The 18,113-nt window shown below is 43.8% G+C and overlaps 1 protein-coding gene across 5 annotated transcripts in view; it reads left to right on the top strand.

Moving 5' to 3' along the window:
• The window catches only part of FGFRL1 (fibroblast growth factor receptor like 1), a 176,548-nt gene that overhangs the window by 53,010 nt on the left and 105,425 nt on the right, over positions 1–18,113 (top strand). Inside the window, exon 1 of one of the 5 annotated variants that reach the window (XM_069856519.1) lies at positions 17,205–17,359. The exons of the other annotated variants lie outside the window; for them this stretch is intronic. The gene's annotated coding sequence lies outside the window, so the exon portion shown is untranslated. Of the gene's footprint in view, positions 1–17,204; positions 17,360–18,113 lie in introns of those variants that run through there. 5 annotated transcript variants of the gene reach the window in all.

The following is an 18,113-nucleotide window of genomic DNA, read 5'->3' as shown; positions in this document are numbered from 1 at the left end:
GCTGCTTCATTTAAAAAATGCTGTTTGTTTTATGGAAGTCCTGGCAAATAGTGATGAAATCTGTTCAGTGCCTCTTCTCTCTCTGCTCTGCTGGTGTGTGATGGCTCCTAGAAAGGGGTAGAGTTTGTGCAAAAGACTGTGAAAATGGGACTGTCCTCCGTGCTATTTGTGTCCACGTCTGCAGAAGGATGCTTGCCAAAACAGATGAAATACTCTAAGAAATTTTCTCCTCTCTTCTGTGTTTGAGAAGTGACTCAACAGGCCCCAAAGCTCTTATTGCTGCATCACAGGAACTGTGAGGAGAGGTGAAGCCTCTCTCGCCTAAATCCAACAATTATAAACAAGCTACTTAGCCAAAACATAAAAGATGATATAAATGGAAATATTCCTTCCCCTAGGGTTTTCCACAAAGGGTCTGTTTCCCTGACATCCAGCCCTGGGGAACAGCCTGCTCTTTTGTGAGTGATTCCTACGGGAGGTATGAGGAATTTTGAAGCTGTCATGCTGTAATACCCTGGTTTTAGCTTTTTCGAGAAAGCACACTGTTTTCCAGAGAGTGAAGCCAGATTGCTGGTTTAAAGCTGCGACATTTCACCAAAAGAATGCTGATTATTTCACAGTCATGCGAGCGCCTGACCGGTAAAACGTGTGGGCACTCTCTGTCGACTTTTTTTTTTTTTTTTCCTGTTTTTTCACTGATTTGGCTTCTTAATACAATGCCTGAAGATCTTTTGAAAGGGCCAGAAAAATCTGCTGACGGCTCACGCAGCTGATTTGACCCAGAGCGCCTGCTTGGCTGAGCAGAAAGATGACACTGCAGCAAAAATGTTACTTTAAGGGAAAAGAAAACACGCGCAATGCTCCTGCCATTGTTTGCAGCCTCTGTTCTGGTGCCAAGCTTTGCACTTAGGAAAACACAGAGGTACCAGGTTTTAACCTTTTGCCTGCTTCCCGCAGGTGTTATCTTTTGCTCTGAATAGGCAGGATGAGGTCCACAAATTGCATTCAAGCCTCTAACAGCCCTGCTGGCTGAGAAAAGACAACTTTTAGTACTTTTTTGGAAAGAGAAGCTTAACAAGATTTTCAGTAAAAGGAGTAATTTGCTAAATCTTATTCATTCTAGTGTTTCAGTGTAATGTTGGGTGAAGCCACCAGTACTTTCCTTCACAGTGCTGAAAAACAGTGGAGGTGGTTCAGTGTTGCAGTGTCCAGCCTGTGCTGAATGCTCTATGATGGAACAGGCAGGTCTCCCTGGTTTTGCGATTTAACTATATTTTGTCATCAGCAGAAGATTAAAAAATAAATCTGAAATTACTTTGGTGAGGCTCCCATTTAAATAGTTATTGTTTTAAGTGAAAATGGTTTGTGGAAAGAGAGCAAAGAGCTCTGACTTCAAAGCTTGTCATTGTAAAGAAATCTGATGGTCACGCATACATTGAATGTCACTCCTACTTCAGCAAAGCCAAAAGTGCTGGCAAACAGCCTGATCATGTTCCCATTAACGCAGGGGTGAGAGATCCTCAGCTGGTGTAAATCGCGATAGCTGTGTTTAAGTTGGAGATTATTTTTTTTTAAACCTATTGACTGTGCCGGGGGTTGGATCGGGCCCCTTAGAAGCCCGTGGGAGCTTCTTAAAACCTTCTGATCCTGTTATTTGTTTAAATCTTAGAGAAATCCTCTGAGCCCAAGAAAATTTCATACAAGTATGAAGAAGACTTATAATATTTTTTCAGTTTTCCAGGCTGCTTTGCCATTCTGTTGTGTTTAACAGGACACTGATAATTGTCCAGGTGGACAGTGTATGCCCCTCGTTTCTGCCTTCAGAAATTGAAACTGCTCATTCAGCACTGCTGAAGGGCAGTTGTTTTTGACGACCTACTGTGCCACATCTCTGTAGCTCAACTGGGTACCATCCTGCACCATCAGGACAGGCCAGGCAGAGTTCAGCAATGTGTTTCACTATAGTATCTGCACAGTCTTGGTGTTCAGCTTGAAATATGCAGGCCACAAACTTTTTTTCTCCTTAGTAAATACTCAAGGTAACAGGCATGCACCTACCCACCCTGCACATCAGGTACCTCCCTCATGCAAGGATGATGCATTTTGCAAGGATAATGCTGCAGTGATGACAAACAGGTGCCTTGAAGTATTTAGAGGGTGCCTCAAGGCAGACAGATTATCTCAGAAGCACCTCAAACTAACCCGGCTCAAGAAAATGACTTTTATTTAGCCTCTAATCTACCTGCTGAAAGTGGGGTGGATTTGGTGTGGCTTTTTCTGGAGGAAGGGAAGTAGGATGACGTGCAAACGAACAGTTCAAGTCTGGGGATCGCTTGTTTGTCTTTGGTGTGGAAAAATGGAAGGACATTTAGTATTCATTGACCACTAGTCATTTTTAGTGTGTTTGTGAATATCCTGCTGTGCTCTTGGAAGTAATAGGTGTTGCTGGAAAATCCATTGCCCAATTCACTGCTTGGTGCTTTTGTCAATCAGGGAGCGGTGTATTAATCTCCACTGCCCATGCTTTATGTGAAGTTTTAAATGAATTCAGATTTTTTCTTGGCCTGTTTTTAGCGCAGCGTCAATAAAAGAGTTAGAAGTGGTCTGTGTGAGACTGGCAAGATGTTACAGGAAGAGGCTGTGCTTACACAGATCTATCTCCTGTTGATTTTTTCAGAAGAAGAAAATATCTGCTGTTCTGCACTGGAACAAACCCAAAATTTCACTTTTTTTTCCCCCCATAAGATGGAATGTCAACAAAATGTCCCTTTTGGACTGAATATCTTGAGCTTTTCCATTCCTCCTGGCCACTTAGTTATTCCCTACTTGTTCAGGAGCAGCTACACGTGGCCATGCTGGCAGTAGGAGGTTCAGCTATGCCTGTGCCATGTTCCCTAGATCCCACTGAACTCTCCTCAGATGACAGTGATATCTTCTTGGGAGAAACTGTAGTCCAGCTTCTGCCAGGATTCTCCTCATTTTTGGATGAAGCCGTTAACTGTCTCTTAAACCCCGAATCTACAAATCATATTTTAAGTAAATATCAAGCTATCCCCGCCCCTGACCAAAATAAATCTAGGCACACTAGCTTGCTCATTGAAGGTTGTTGTTTTTGTCATTGCTGGGTTTGTTAGGTCGTGCTAACCCGACCATGGATGTATATTTTAGTTGAAGGAAACATGGGCTGGTTCCTCAGCTAAGGTTCATAGCTGAGTTACAATTGCTTAGCTATGCCAGTTTACTGTAAATGAGCATCTGTGAGTTTTTTGAAGTGACCTGATCCCTAAGGAAATAGTTTCATGAATCATGAGCTTTTGGAGGAGCCTGAGAGTTGGGGAAGAGAGAATAGAAAAGAAAAGTAGAAGAGAGAAAAAAGCTGTAACTTGCACTCTCCCAGAGCTCTTTGGTAATGATGCTGCCTGGGATTGTTCTGGTACTTTCCCTTAGTGAAAGTCTAACCACTTTATTTAAAAAAAAAAAAAAAAAAAAAAAAAAAGCCACCATCTCCATTATACAGATGGGGAAATGAGGCAGAGAAAGATGAAAGGACTTTGGCTTATTCATCACACCAGGAAAACAACAACATTCAGGTCAGCCAAGTCCCAGCCTTTACACTTTAGTCTGTAGGCTGTGGCTTTCTAACTACCTTGCACCTGTGTAAATAGGGAGGCAGGTGCAAAGCCCTGGCGCGCTGAGCTGCAGTGGGCAGCCTGTTGTGGTAGCTGTTCGTGGAGGAGACATCTACGTGAAGAGATGTCGTTGGAGGGTAGTCGAGCAATGTAAGTGTATCCCTTCCTTAACTCTGCTGCCTGCCCCAGACAGCACGGCTTGTGTCCTTCCCAGAGGAGAAGGCATTGCTCTTGCAGTGTGAAAGCATGTAGTCAGCATGAGAGATTTCATGCTCTGTCTCTTGAAATCCAATATGAAACAGTTGCCTTCTCTCCATCCCACAGGCTCATTACACAGCTCCGTGTGTGGCCTCTCCCCATAATTAACCTGAGGGGGTTACTTTCCTTTTCTAATTTGTAGGAAGTAGCTCATGACATCTGTTTTAGCCCTGAGGCTCCTTCCTGCAAACCTTTAGCTGGTTTTCACTGAAAGAAAAGGCAACACAAAGAGATGTAACCATTAACTGACTTGAGTCCTGGCTTTGAAAATAGTATCTTCCAATTGCTCAATAAAAACGTACTGAGAGCAGAGGAGGGTGAATATACCTTTTTAAAAGGAACCGTGGGCTTAAACATCATGACTAAATATATTCATTTATCTCATTGTTAATACTTCAGGGAAAAACAAACAAATAACAAAACACAACCAACCTAGGAAGAGTTTTAATGTGTTTTACTTCATTTATTCTGTTTGCTTGATTGTGTAGTTATAGTAGCCCTCTTCCTATCTCATCCCTTCTCCTTTTCAGATTTATGCTTACCTGCTGCATTTTACCTCAACTAAGACTTGGCACTGTGGAGAACTCCTCTGCACAAACCATTGTAGAGTTTGATCCTAAAACTTAAGCCTTTTGGAAGCAAGAAACATCTCTCCTAGACTTGATAGGCAAAAGTGATGATTTGGATTCTCTTATCATAAATAGGCTTTTCAATTTTTTCCATTCTATTTTGGTGTCAGGTGGTGTTTTGGCAAGTAAAAAAGAAAAACAAAGAGACAGAAAGATGCACCAACTTATTCTATGGGAGGGAAATCACAGGGGTGGTTGGGAAGCTGGGTCTCATCAGATTAGTTAGTTGGAGCTTCTTGGAGCTCTTTATTATTACGAAGTCAGTATTCCTTAGGCCAGAGAGAGAGGAAGGCTGTAGAGGTGCATGTGTGTGTGCACTAGAGCTATGAGAAAATACAGAAGTCTTGTTTACACTGATTTATTACAGGGCTTGAACTGAGATTTTGTGATCTAGGTTGTGGCTGTTCTGGGACACATAAATTCTCATCCTGGGCCTAAAATGTTTTTTACACTATACCAATTTTGATACAATCTCATCCCAAAGTTGCACTTTTCATCAAATTGACATCTTCTGACTGAAAGGCCGGTGGCTGGAAAATGGTTGTGCTGTAATCTCATCCAAACTCTTGCACAACTTGCTTCACAAAATCTCACATGATAATTTCTGCATTGTTTCTGTTGGGCACAGAACATAAGTTGTGCATGGATAAAAAGCTCTCTAGAAATCTGTCTATTTTGTGTTTGCAGCAGGCAGTTGTACTGTGAGTTGGGCAGCTTTGACCTCTGCCAAAGCTTGTGATACCTTAACAGCAGTTATGTATGTGTGTACTGAGGTAACAGCAAATGAATGAAAAAGTCTTTGAAGTTCCTGGCTGGCTGAGAAGCAAAAGTCCCTTCACCTTTCAACGCAAGTCATGCTTGCCAGGCCATCTAGGGCTTCTCAACCCCCACTCCCCATTCCTAATGTAGATGAGTGAATATCAAAGAGCTGTTTGCCTCCTACTCTGCATAAACAGTGAAAGTAGCCCGGTTGGTCCCGCTGAGATTTGTTCTGTGTAAGGAATTTTTTGGTTTGTGGTTGTTATTGGGGACTTTTATGGGAAAGGAATCTCACTGCTGTCACGTGAGGACTTGCAAATGACTAATGCTTGAATTTCTGAGTTTTGTGGAGTGCTGTGTTCCAGCCCCATCAAATCGTGGCCCTTCCTCCAAAGTGGTTTCACATCCTAGAGCAGGGACTCTGCAGAGCACATCTGCAAAATCCAAAGACCAGTGTAGCGAACCCAGTCCTAAAACTCTGTCATCTCTCATCAGCTGTTGACAGAGGGGGATGAACTGTCTCCTGCCACATCTAGGCCATCGGATTGTCCTCTTGGGAATGTACCTGTGCACCCACGCTGCTTCCTGTACATTGGGGTAAGAGCAGCAACGTCACCACATCATCCTCAGTTCCCCGTGAATAACGACTGTTGCTGTACCTAGGGTACAATATATGGTGGGAAAGAAACATTTCTCTGCATGACACTGCACAATCACGTGGGCCCTTGTAGATTTAACACTATATATTTGAGAGGGCTACGTGGCAAGGAGTTGAATGGCCATCATCTGTAGGAAGGAGCAGCATATTTGGTAGAAAATATATAACTCTGATAATAAATAACAAGGTATTTCTGAATATCGCGTAGGGGAGTATGGCAGGACCACGCTGTGTGGCCGCAGAATTGAGGGCTCTGTTCAAAGAGTAAGTAGGGGGACTTTTGTATGGCATGGTGATACGGAGGTGTAACAAAATGTATAAGGTCCTGGTTAAAAGCTGGTGGGTGTGGAGGTCGCTGAGCTGATTTCTGGAGTCTGGTAGTAATGCGCACATCACTCGGAGCCACAGGACCTTGTACTCTGCAGATACGTGTGTGAAAAGGCTCAGAGAAGGCAAATCCCTTGCGTTGTTCCTCAACATATGTCATAGTTCACTTTGTGACCATCAGAAAATTGTTTTGTGAGTTCCTCCAGAAGTGCCACTTGCTTATGTTATGGGATGAGAGGAGAGGGTAGGGACGGGATGGTCAGGGGACAGAAAGAAGTATGTATGTTCCTTGCAAGTGACCCATAACAGCTTTTCCCACTAAAATGCTGACCTGCCCAAGTGTCCATTTGTGGATCTCAATTACAGCAGTGGCTGTGTCAGTGTCAGTATAGTTGGCCTCTTACTAGAGGAGCTCTACTTGGGGTCCTTGAGGAATTGCTGAGAAAGACTGGTGAAGCCTCCCTGCTCTCCTGACATTAGTGTGGTGTGTTCCTAGTACAAAATGCGCCTTCAAGGGCTTGCCCTTACTGACTAGGCATTAATTATTGCACTGACATTGCACATCTCATTCAGTCTCAGGTTACTCTACAAGCACTAGGATAATTTGATCATACTGCAGTGAGACAGAGATTTAGATTTAGAACTACTTCATAGGGAAGAAATAACAGTAAGAAGTTAGGGTCAAAGCATTCAAGCTCACGTTTAATGACAGATGCTTAAATCCACTTAGACATCTAAATGTGTTGCCTTATTTTGATCCACAAAGTGGATTTAATGTCATTTAATGTCAGTTTAGTGGGCAGGTATCCTCTGCTGCTTGCTGAGGACCATCCCCCACACACGAGAAACAGAGACCCCAGATTGTTACAGAAAGTGTCTTATTTTCATCCTAGTCAAGTCCTGTAGCACAAAGATTGTAATGTTACCCTTCCCAGAACCAAGAATCAGCCTCCAGCACTCAAGAGGTTATTGTAAGGTACTCTAAAATTCCCATTTGGGTGCTTGTTACTTGTTTTCTGGCTGTGGGTTCAAATTCTCAAACTTTCCCACAAGCTTGTCATCATAACAGCAAAAAAATTCCTTAAGGTTCATCCTTTTGTGTTATCCCATGACTACAGAAGTTGGGACTTGATGAAAACATACTAAATATAATTTACTCCGGATGAAAAGAGCACCGTTGGCATCTCAGAGAGTTTTACATGAGCACTAACATTTACAAGCCTGGCTCTGCTCTGAGAAACGGTAGGATACAAGTGGCACCTTCTTGTTCAGTTGACTTTTTTCAGGAATCTTGTAAAGTCAGCACAGCCGAGGGAGGGTGAGGTCACTTCTCACCCGCTTTGTGCCTCGTCCACAATATAGGCATGTAAGCATTGATTGCGGATTTTTCTTTAATTGGGTGAGATGGTTGGAGAGAACCAGCTGCTATTTTCCTCCCTAGGGAAGCTTTTGAGCTGACATAACCCAACAGCAAGGAAAGCAGATAGACGTGGGAGGGAGGTGGTAAAGGAGAGCAGGCGTCAGGTCTCACGCCTTCCCAAACCGAATTACATGTCTGTCACTATCAGGTCTTGAAGCAAACGGCTCAGAAGGCAGTTGACATAGGTTAAGCGCTACAAGAGCAGTAAAAGTACTGTGGCAGCGCACATCACAGCGGGGATGCTGTGACGGTCACCCTGTTTACAAGAGTTCAATCCAGTGTCACTGGGGAGGCTGTTTTCTTGCTCCTTGTTGCACTCACATCACACTCCTCAATGCTTGTAAGTGGCAGTGAATGGATCTTTACGTCCTGAAATCAAAGTGTGATTTTGTTATAACTACAGAACTGGCTCTGGCTAAGCCCTCAGTGGCTGGTAGTGAAATTCAAGGAATTCCAGACACAAATGCTTCTTCATCTCCCTCTGCTTTTATCCAAATGACCAAAGTAACTTGTGCAAAGGAATGGAAGATCTTGAAGTCCATGCCAGTCCATAGGTTACTGCACAGGGTGGTCTCCCAGATACTTGCAGAGAGTAAATCACTTTTCAAGCATTTCACTTCCCCTGGCAGGGAATTGAGAGATAGGAGCATTCTGGAGGGAAGGGGTGGTATTACTGATGTGCATCAGTCAGAGCATGTGAATCAAACGATAAGATGCATCTGGCATGAGGTCTCAGTGCATTTGTTCCTTGCTTGCTGACATGGTGAGCCAGTGTGCTGCTCTGCATCATGGCTAACTGGCTCTGTGCGTGAAAGAATTAGTTTCATTTCATCTTTCATTGACATTGCCACGTAGTAAAGGAGTTACTTTTATTTTTTAAAGTCTAGTGTACATGAAATCTCATGTATTCTGTGTTTGAGAAGAGTAGCTAGGGACTGTGCCAATACACAGCTGCAGGAGCACCATGGAATAACATTAACACCCATGAACTGCTGTGAGGCGTGGAAATTTAGGGTGTTCCTGTGACATCACTGATTCTAGCTGAGAATTTTTGGAGGTAACATTTTTGGTGTGAAAAATGCTAGCTCATCATAACTGAAATTTTGACGAAAGGATTTATTTTGGTCATTCATCAGGTTCATTTTAAAAAAAACCCTAACACACTACTGTATCATCTGTTTGACAACTGTGCCTGCAGGACTTTATCTTGGGTCAGGACAGGCTAATTATACAAATAAAGAATGGTAGGAATAAAATTGTCTGTCACCCAGGGAGGTTGTGATTGCAGTTTACTTTCTTCAACTGAAAACCATCATTTTCTGATTTGAAATGGTTCAGATTTGATCTGTGATTTAAGTTATTTTTTTTTACCAAAAGGCTTGAAAAGATTAAAAATTAATAGCAGCTGCCAGGGTTGAAATGAAACACTCCCAAACCACTGATACAACTCCTGACCAGATAGGAAAAACTTCTTGCAGTTTGTGAAAATGCTGAGGTTCTTACTTTTCAGTATTATTTGTTACCCCTCTTTGGAATAGAATTCCCCTTTCTAAATTTCAGAAAAAGCTCCAGGGGCAGGAAAACAAATTTTCCCCTTGCTTTCCTTGCAGCCACTGCAATTAGGTTATTGTTAAGAGGGGGGTGTCAGGGTGTGGGAGTTTTTCCCAGTGCTTTTTTTCTAATCCTGCTTTAAGCAGAGTTACATGATCCAACACTAAAAACAGCTGAGTCCAGTCTGGCATTAGAGCACTGCTGTGGCTGCTGCTGACTGAACAGCACTTTACTTTTGAATTATGGGGCCAGTTTTTGCAGCGCAGACAAGGCTGTAATTATTCCCTGAGTATGGGGCGGGTGATGTCATGCTGCTGTTGGAGAAAGTAGGACTGTATGTGGTAAAAGAGCCATACATTTCAAGATACAGAGAGAGAGAGTTCTCATGGCTCTGGAGTAGCTTCAGATGTTTCATTAATGCTGTCCCAAGTCCACTTTCATCAACTATGTGGCAATACACATGTCTTTTGTATGTGGGGTGATGTCATGTCCTGAACTGCAGAGCTGTGTGATAAAATGCCTGTGTTTTCACATATAGGTCACGCGTGAACACATAGAATCACAGAGTAGTTTGGGTTGGAAGGGACCTTAAAGATCATCTAGTTCCAACTTCCCTGCCATGGGCAGGGACACCTCCCACTAGATCAGGCTGCCCAAGGCCCCATCCAACCTGGCCTTGAACACCTCCAGGGATGGGGCAGCCACAGCTTCCCTGGGCAACCTGTGCCAGTGCCTCACCACCCTCATAGGGAAGAAATTCTTCCTAATGACTAGTCTAAATCTGCCCCTCCGCAGTTTCTAGTCATTGCCCCTAGTCCTATCACTACAAGCCTTTTTAAAAAATCCCTCCCCAGCTTTCTTGTAGTCCCTTTCAGGTGCTGGAGGGTCGCTATAAGGTCTCCTTGGAGCCTTCTCCTCTCCAGGCTGAACAACCCCAACTCTCTCAGCGTGTCTTCGTATGTGAAGTGCTCCATCCCTTGGATCATCCTTGTAGCCTCTTCTGTACCCGTTCCAACAGCTCAATATCCTTTTTATGTTGAGGATTCCAGAACTGAACACAGTACTCCAGATGAGGTCTCACAAGAGAGGAATAGAGGGGCAGAATTCCCTCCCTCAACCTGCTGGCCACGCTTCTTTTCATAGAATCATAGAATAACCAGGTTGGAAGAGACCCACAGGATCATCGAGTCCAACCATTCCTTTCAAACACTAAACCATGCCCCTTAGCACCTCGTCCACCCGTGCCTTAAACACCTCCAGGGAAGGTGCCTCAACCACCTCCCTGGGCAGCCTGTTCCAGTGCCCAATGACCCTTTCTGTGAAGATTTTTTTCCTAATGTCCAGCCTAAATCTCCCCTGGCGGAGCTTGAGGCCATTTCCAGTGTCTGAGGAGTGTAGTGTCAGGTTTAGGAGGAGCATTCAGGCTGTGCAGGCGGTGGCGGTGCTGTTGCTGCATGTGTATATTAGCAGAGGTGTATTCACACCAGCAACAGCCACAGCACAGCTGACCATCCTGAAGATACTGGGAGGGTGAGAGAGAGGGGTTATGCTCTCTGTTATGGTCATTTTTTTTACCTTGGACACCAGCCAGACGTCCTCCAAAGAACACATTTTGCTTGCTAGCCTGTGCAGAAGCCCTTAGCGCCTCTGTGGTGTCTCACTGCTCAGTTTAAAGCTTGCAGATGCATGTTGTTCTGGGCGATGCACAACCCTGCACTGCAGTTTGAAGGCTGGCATTGCAAATATTCACCATCCACAAGATTTTGAAGCTGAGTGTGTTTCTAGCGTTCCAGGCTTGCAGGATGATGCAGGTTTACTCACTATGAACACTGTGTCCACACCGAAACAGAGGAACGGAGTCACTTCTGTATGAAATCCTGAGTCTCGTGTGTTATCCGGGCTGCTTTGCCTTAAGGTTGCTGCACAGAGTTTCTTCTAGCTCAGCCTGCTGCCCATTAGTCCAATCCAGCTGTTGGTCAGAAGAGGTGAAAGCAGAGGGGTTTCTTGTTCCAAACCAGCAGCTGAGGTGGTGGCCTCAGTCCAACCCACATCCCAAATGATCCCACCAGAGTTGGCACAACACGCATCTACTTTTCTTACCTGTTTAGCCATTATACAACCCACAGCTTTCCTCTGCACTGCTGCGTGGGTCTGGAGCTCTGTGATCCTTCATGCCATAGGACCCTGAGATGAACAGTTCTGACCTCTCCACATCTTCCTCCTATGTCCTACCTGAGAACAGTTTCCCCACCGCGGCAGGGGAACGCACAATCTCTGTATAGATGTACTTTCCTCCCTGCTGTTGGCAATATGACTTCTGTGAGTACTGCTCCCCTCCCCTAAAATATTTATAAGTAAGAGAACAGATTTAGCTCTTGGCAGTTTGTAGAGCCACTGAAACTTTTCTCCTTTACACAGCATGCAACTGCTTGCTTTCTTCCCCTCTGCTCACCTCTTAAGGTTGACTATTTTCCTTTTGCTCTTTCCCATTCCAGGGAAAAAGTAGTGTTGTATTTGATGGCTGTAGGGCCCCACAGTCAGCCGCTTCCTCCTGTTGGCACATGATTATCCGCCTGAGGATGACAGAGGATTAGGTGTGTGAACAACTGCTCACTAGTGAAAGAAAGGTTCACAGTTTCTTCCTGGGGAGAGAAGAAAAAAAAAAAGGAGCTGCACATTATTTTAAAAGTCGCTCCAAATAAATCCCTTTCACTTGTATAATGATTTCTTCTCCTGGAACATCTCTCTGCAATAGCTGTCCTCTTCCTTGAAGTGGTTACATATTGAGGATGTGATATCATGCTAGAAGAGCCTTGATTGCTCTACTTCAGGCTAAATGAACTTAAAAAAAGAAAGAAGCTTTATAGGATTGATGCCTTCTGCCAACTGTTCTGCAGAGGGGCTATTTGCTAGCTGTTTAAGTCTTTGTGGCTGGCAAAAAGCTCTCACTGCACAGCTGTATTTCTTTCACGCTTCTGTACTGGGGGATGTAATAGTAATGCAGTAATAGTGACAGGACTGCTTCTCTTCTCAGGTGTGTCTTTGTGAATCAGAAGAAGGAACACTGATATTTTTAGAGGAAAACAGGTGTAAATCTTGCAGGAGAGGAGGAGAAAGTATTAAATGTGTTATTTTGCATTGATCGGACTTATGTCTACATCATTTGCAATGCAGCTGATGTGAAATGGAGCAGAGATGCTAGCAATAATCTTGGCAGCGCTCAGTGTCATCTCCTGTGTGATGTAGATGAAATATTTTCTTCTCCATGAAGTCTGTGAGACTACCTGTCAAAGCATTTTGAAGCCTTTAATTCATAAAATATCCTGTGCCATCCTTATGTTAATAGGCAGCTATGCAATGTCTTGTTAGTCCTGATTGTTTTATTCCTGGAGGGAACAGGGAACAAGAGCATCTTCTAGAGTATTTCTTATGCAGGTTATTGTATTCCTGAAGGTACCAGTGAGCAAGAGCATCTTCTATAGAATTTCCCATGCACCAATGAAGTGGGTAGAATGAAACTTTTCACCTTCAAAATGGTGTATCAATTTCTGCCCTAAATTCTGATTTCTGGATACTTTAAACCAGAATTATTTTAATGTTTTGCCTTAACTTTTATATTTAAAATGCTGGAATACTATACCTCCTCTGTGCTGGATGTGCTCCAGTCTAAACAATCTCCATTCTGCTTTCTTAAATTCCCTCCTATAGTTTCAGCTGAATGCAAACTTCTTTTCCGCTCCTGTGTCTAAATTGCCATGTGCTGTTCCTTGGGGATGCAGGACAGCTTGTGTGTTCCTCCCTGGAAGTGGCAGCATCCCGGTAGGGTGTGAAGCAAGGTCTACGTAATCCTCCGGGATCTTTCAGGATAAAAAGCTACTCTATTAATACTATATCATTTTCATTGTCAGTCTGGATTCAGGGGTGAAATGATCCCACTTAGTTAAAACAGGATGAAGTGTCTATTTTCATATTTGCTTAATTGAACCACTCAGCGTGTCTGATGGTAATGGCTTTATTTGAGGCATGTGGTTCTTATGAGCTGTTAAGATACCAATAGCATTTGGATTAGTCTTTCTGCCAAGAAAGCCAGGTCAATTCTTCAGGAAAATAAAAAAAAACTAAGCCAAACTTTATTTTAACAGTGTCTTGAGTTTCACTTTAGGTTCCATAAATATTTGTCAGTGTTCCTTTTGTAAGACCCATGCGAGCCCTTGGCAAGACATGAGGTCTATCTCCAGAATACAGAATATAAATAAATTCCCCAAACCATGCTGGAGAACTGGAGGTAACTTTAGCCCATGCAAGAGACGTGAAGCCAAGCAAAGGGTTGATTATGGTTCTTCAATTACTATTTGTGTAGAGGAGAGGGAATGGAGGTAAAAAAGGAGAAGCACAGAGAGAGGAAAATATAAACATTTGTAGAAGGTATATGGGACCCACACCGTCCTGTGCAGAAAGGTGTAAGTCATTTACCGAGCCAATGACAGAAATGTGACTTCTGCTTGGATTCCAGTTGCTGTCTGCTCCTAATGCTTCCAGAAAAGTTAACAATATTTTCTCATGCCCTAGAGGATATGGGAGGAAATTTTGAATTCTTGATGAGGACTGGTAATGCCATCTGGTTCAGAGGATCAGGCTAAAACGGCACTGTGGAGCCACCTTCTGTACCCCCTTTTCCCAATTTCCTCTGAATACCTTTGATAAGTCTGAGAACTTGGTTTACTTCTCTGGTTTTAGCTATATCTAAGAAAAAAAGCTCATGATTATTTCAAAGACTTGACTATGGTTAAGTACTTAACCAGAGGTCTAAGGTTCAGGGCTTTTGATTTAAGAGCAAGCCCTGTTCCATGCAGTTGAGGGGTGGGGGAAATAGCTGAAATTTTATCCTATCCCTGACCACAGATTGAGATCACCAAAGCAGCACAAAAGCAGGGAGTCAGAATGAAGGAGGTGTATTGAAGGAAGCAGGACCTTGGCTTCTAGCAATGTGCTCTGGTTGCTGGATCAGCTCCAATAAAAATTTAAATTCAGACGAGCTGAATGCTTTATTTGTCTGCTTAAGGGTGGGGGCAAGGTGGAATAGGTGGATTTTTTCCTTTACCCCTGAATGTTAAAATAATGATAGTAGGATGTGAAAAGTATATGTTCCTGAAGAATATATTGTTGTAGTATCAGATAGTTAGAAACTGGTTTTTTCTTCTTTATGTACATAAGCTGAAAAATTACAAGACATGGATAAATAGGCACATGAGAAGGGTTTGTTGGAGGAGAACCCTTTGTGTAGTGAGATGGAAGCCTTCCTGTCCATAGATTTAGAATTTTTTAAAAAATTCTGGCCATCTTTGATCTCCCATTACATTAATGGTAATTGAGTGTTGCCCATGCTTCACAAGATCAGACTGTCTCTTTGCATGCAGAATTTCCAGCAGTGATCAAAAATCTCCATGCCAGTCCTCAGTTGTCTGCAAGTGCTAAAAGGAAAATATAAAAGTACCGTTAACCCCATGTTTTCTGCTTTCACAGACAGCTGTCTGGGGCCCTGTAGTGGTTGATACTCTATAGCTTGCTATTCCTGCCACAATGTTCCTGTGTATCATTTTGGAAAGGGTGACTGAGGTTTGCTAGCAGTTCCTTAATCTGGCTACTATGGGCATGAAGGGGAAAAAAAAATCAGGTAACAATCTCCATCTGCGAAACTACTTCTGGTTTTGTGGCTAGGCTTAACACACAGTGAGCACAGTCAGATCATTGTTTGTTTAAAAATACCCTCTCTCCCCCACCAAAAAGAGGAAGCATCTTTCCACGAATGCTTGGGAAAACATTTGACTTTTATGTCACTGGAGAAAGTTTTAAACAACTTAAAAGCTAGCAAAGATTTAGCCAGACAGAAGTACTTGTTGAACTCTATAGACAGAAGAGCTGTCTCTTCCTTCTTTCTAACATGAGACTCAGTGTATCTGTCCATGGATATATGAACAATTACTGGACCATAAATGATGCCTGAAATGTGAAGTGTGTCCCTGCTTGAGAGCCACTATCCTGGCACGTGTCCTGATCCTGTCATGTAGGCACCACAGGTTGCTCTGTTCTGTGCAGGGTACCATACCTCATGCCTATCATGGATAGGCAGAATATGCAAATTAAGCAAGTTCAAGGCTTCTGGAGTGTTGTAAACTCATCGCCTACCTTTGCTCATTCTTTCTTATTCTTAAGATACTAACATTTTTCTTTCCAGGGTTTTCAGTTGTCCTTTGCAAACTTGCTATAAAAAAAGCTTTGCAGCTCATTTCTTAAAACTGTTCCATGATGTAGCTCTTGCCAATGGTACCGATTGGCAACTTGCTGTTTACCTTTCTGCACAACGTCCGAAAAAGTGCAGGAAGGGCAGAGTCCCAGTTGGAGCACGCTGACAGGGTGTATACAGGCATTTCTCTGCCTCCCGGCCAAGGCATTGGGTTACTTAGGAGCCTGTGCAGCATTTACAGGAGCTGCTGCTGAGCACAGGTTACCAGCTAACGAAGGAGGTGGGGAGGGATGCTCGCTTCATTCCTGCACCCAGGGCTACGGTTTACACAGCTTCATTGTATTGCACAGGGCTTTCCTGCCCTGCAGCTTGACTTGCTCCGTGACAAATTATTCCTTAATTGCTGGATGGCAGAAGAAAAGCTTTACAGCCCTGAGGTTATTCCTAACAAATCAGGTTACAGAAGCCTTGAAAATTATATTGAGCAGAAAAGAGGCACCATGAGGTTTCCTTGGGTGCTGGGCTATGTTAAGCTTGACTAAGGCAATGTGCTAATGAAGCTTGTTAAAATGCAATTATACTTTAATGCTGTGGATGCAGAAATGAGGATAATCAGCAGAGAGGTGCTGGTGAAGCTGTTGTGATTAGCGTGATTTGTGTGTGTCGCTGCTGTGCTCAGGATTTTCACTTGCTGTGCAAGGTGTTGTCTGAGCACAACAGGCAGGCTGTGCCCAAATAGCTACCTGAGGGTACAAGATAAAGGACAATGTCAGGAAGACAGAAGGATGGGTTGAGCAAAGCCCTAGTGAGATGGCGCTGCCCATGAGGACCAGCAGAGGTGTAAAGCTGAGCTGCTGACTTGCAATCCTGGATGTTTAGTGCAAGAAAGCTTTAAGGAGGGGTGCATGGTGAGAGAGCTGAATGTCTCCATCAGTGCTGATGTGGAGCTGCTCCCACACAAGGCAGGCAGGTTGGCGGAAGACACCTGTGATTTTCTTTGAAAAAAGGAAGGAGAGAGCCTGGACTTCTGGCCCAGTTGGAGTAGGATGGACCTCTGGTAAGGAAGAGGTGATAGGAAAAGTGGGGAGAGGCCAGGAGAAGCCTGAACAAGTGAAGAAAAGCAGCATCTGTTTGATGTGACAGGGAAAGGAGGAGCTAGATGCAAAGAGAAGCAGATGTGACCAGAGTGATATCTAGAAAAAACTGAGTATGAATGAGGCAAGAATGTGTTTCATCAAGGCTGGAGCAGAGGAGTCACGATGAAATAAAATGGAAGACTGGATGCAAACTGCAAATGAGTGGATGGGCAGCCAATGCTGTGTCTTATCAAGAAGCTGCAGAAAGAGTCTGCGGCTCGTGGTCAGAGCTGGGATATGGAGTGCTTGAGGGGGAAAGGAGTGAAAAAAATGCTCAGGCTGTGGGCCTGAGCAACAGGCAGGACGGTAGTGGTGTCTGCAGCAATTAAGGAAAGGGAGGAAGATTAAGAGCTGTGAGCTTGAGCTGACAGCTTGACATCCATGAGATGTCAGAGGGACAGGCTAGGTTTTCATCCAGACAGAGAGAGACAGGCCCAGATGATCGGATCAGACAACTGGGGGGACTGATTTATGTGAGGAGATTAAAAGAGCTGCTTGTAAATATATGTATAGCTTGGCTAAGTGACACCTGAGGGTACAATAACTGTCTACAAGCGTATGAAGGGATTGGATACCTGAACCAAGAAGAGGGGGGAGGAACAGTTAAGGAGTGTAGATGGGGATTTTGGCTAGAGGCAGTGGAATAAAGTGGAGCAAAGCCGACTATCTTGCCTGGTTAGGGAAAACATCTCACCTGCAAAACTGGGAGGACGCTTTGGTGAGTCTTGAAACCTGCATATCCATCTAGGTGTCTAGAAGAAGCGGGTATTACTTTGTCACTCATTTCTACACGAGCTCCTCCCATCAGTGTAAGAGACCAATTTTGTGAGGGAACCACTGGAAGTGTCACCTTCAGATGGGCAATTAAGACTGAAGCAGTTCTGCCCTGAACACACCTAGAATTGATCAGTGCCCTGGATAGCGGTGGGAATAAGGTGCACATACAGCTCAATTACATTGCTCATTCCTTTCCTATTCCTGCTCATAGCTATAGTAACTTCTAGTTTTGTCAGCTGTGTGGTTTATTTTCCTAAGGCAAATGGCACACTGGTCTAATTCAGACCAAATGGCTCCATTTCTGCTCCAGGTGTGCCACACTGGGATCCATCAGCTGAGGACCACAAAGCACATATGCAGCGATTAGCAAAAAATTGCCCAGTTTCCCATCTGCTGAAATAAAGGCAACCTGAGGTCACAAAGAAATCATGTGGAAGATAGAGCAAGATTATATATCACGCATTTTCAATCCCAGTCCTGTCCTGAGTTCATCTGTGGGCTGTGCAGTCCAGTGCTTTGTCTCAGCCCATGGCCTTTTCAGGTATTCAGAAGATGATGCAGTGTGTTTTGCAGGAGGCAGCTCCAGAACAAGTTGTCAGACATGGTTTCCTAACACTAGTTACAAACTGCCTCATGTTTTGCAGGACCTGGGTTTCCGTTTCTTCTGAGCAACGCTGGTCAGAACATAGAAGGGTTTGTCTCCTGGGAAACTTAAAAAAAAGCAC

This window comes from Phaenicophaeus curvirostris, chromosome 4 (genome assembly GCF_032191515.1).
Source record: "Phaenicophaeus curvirostris isolate KB17595 chromosome 4, BPBGC_Pcur_1.0, whole genome shotgun sequence".
NCBI lineage: Eukaryota > Metazoa > Chordata > Aves > Cuculiformes > Cuculidae > Phaenicophaeus > Phaenicophaeus curvirostris.
This window is presented reverse-complemented; position numbering and strand designations above follow the sequence as displayed.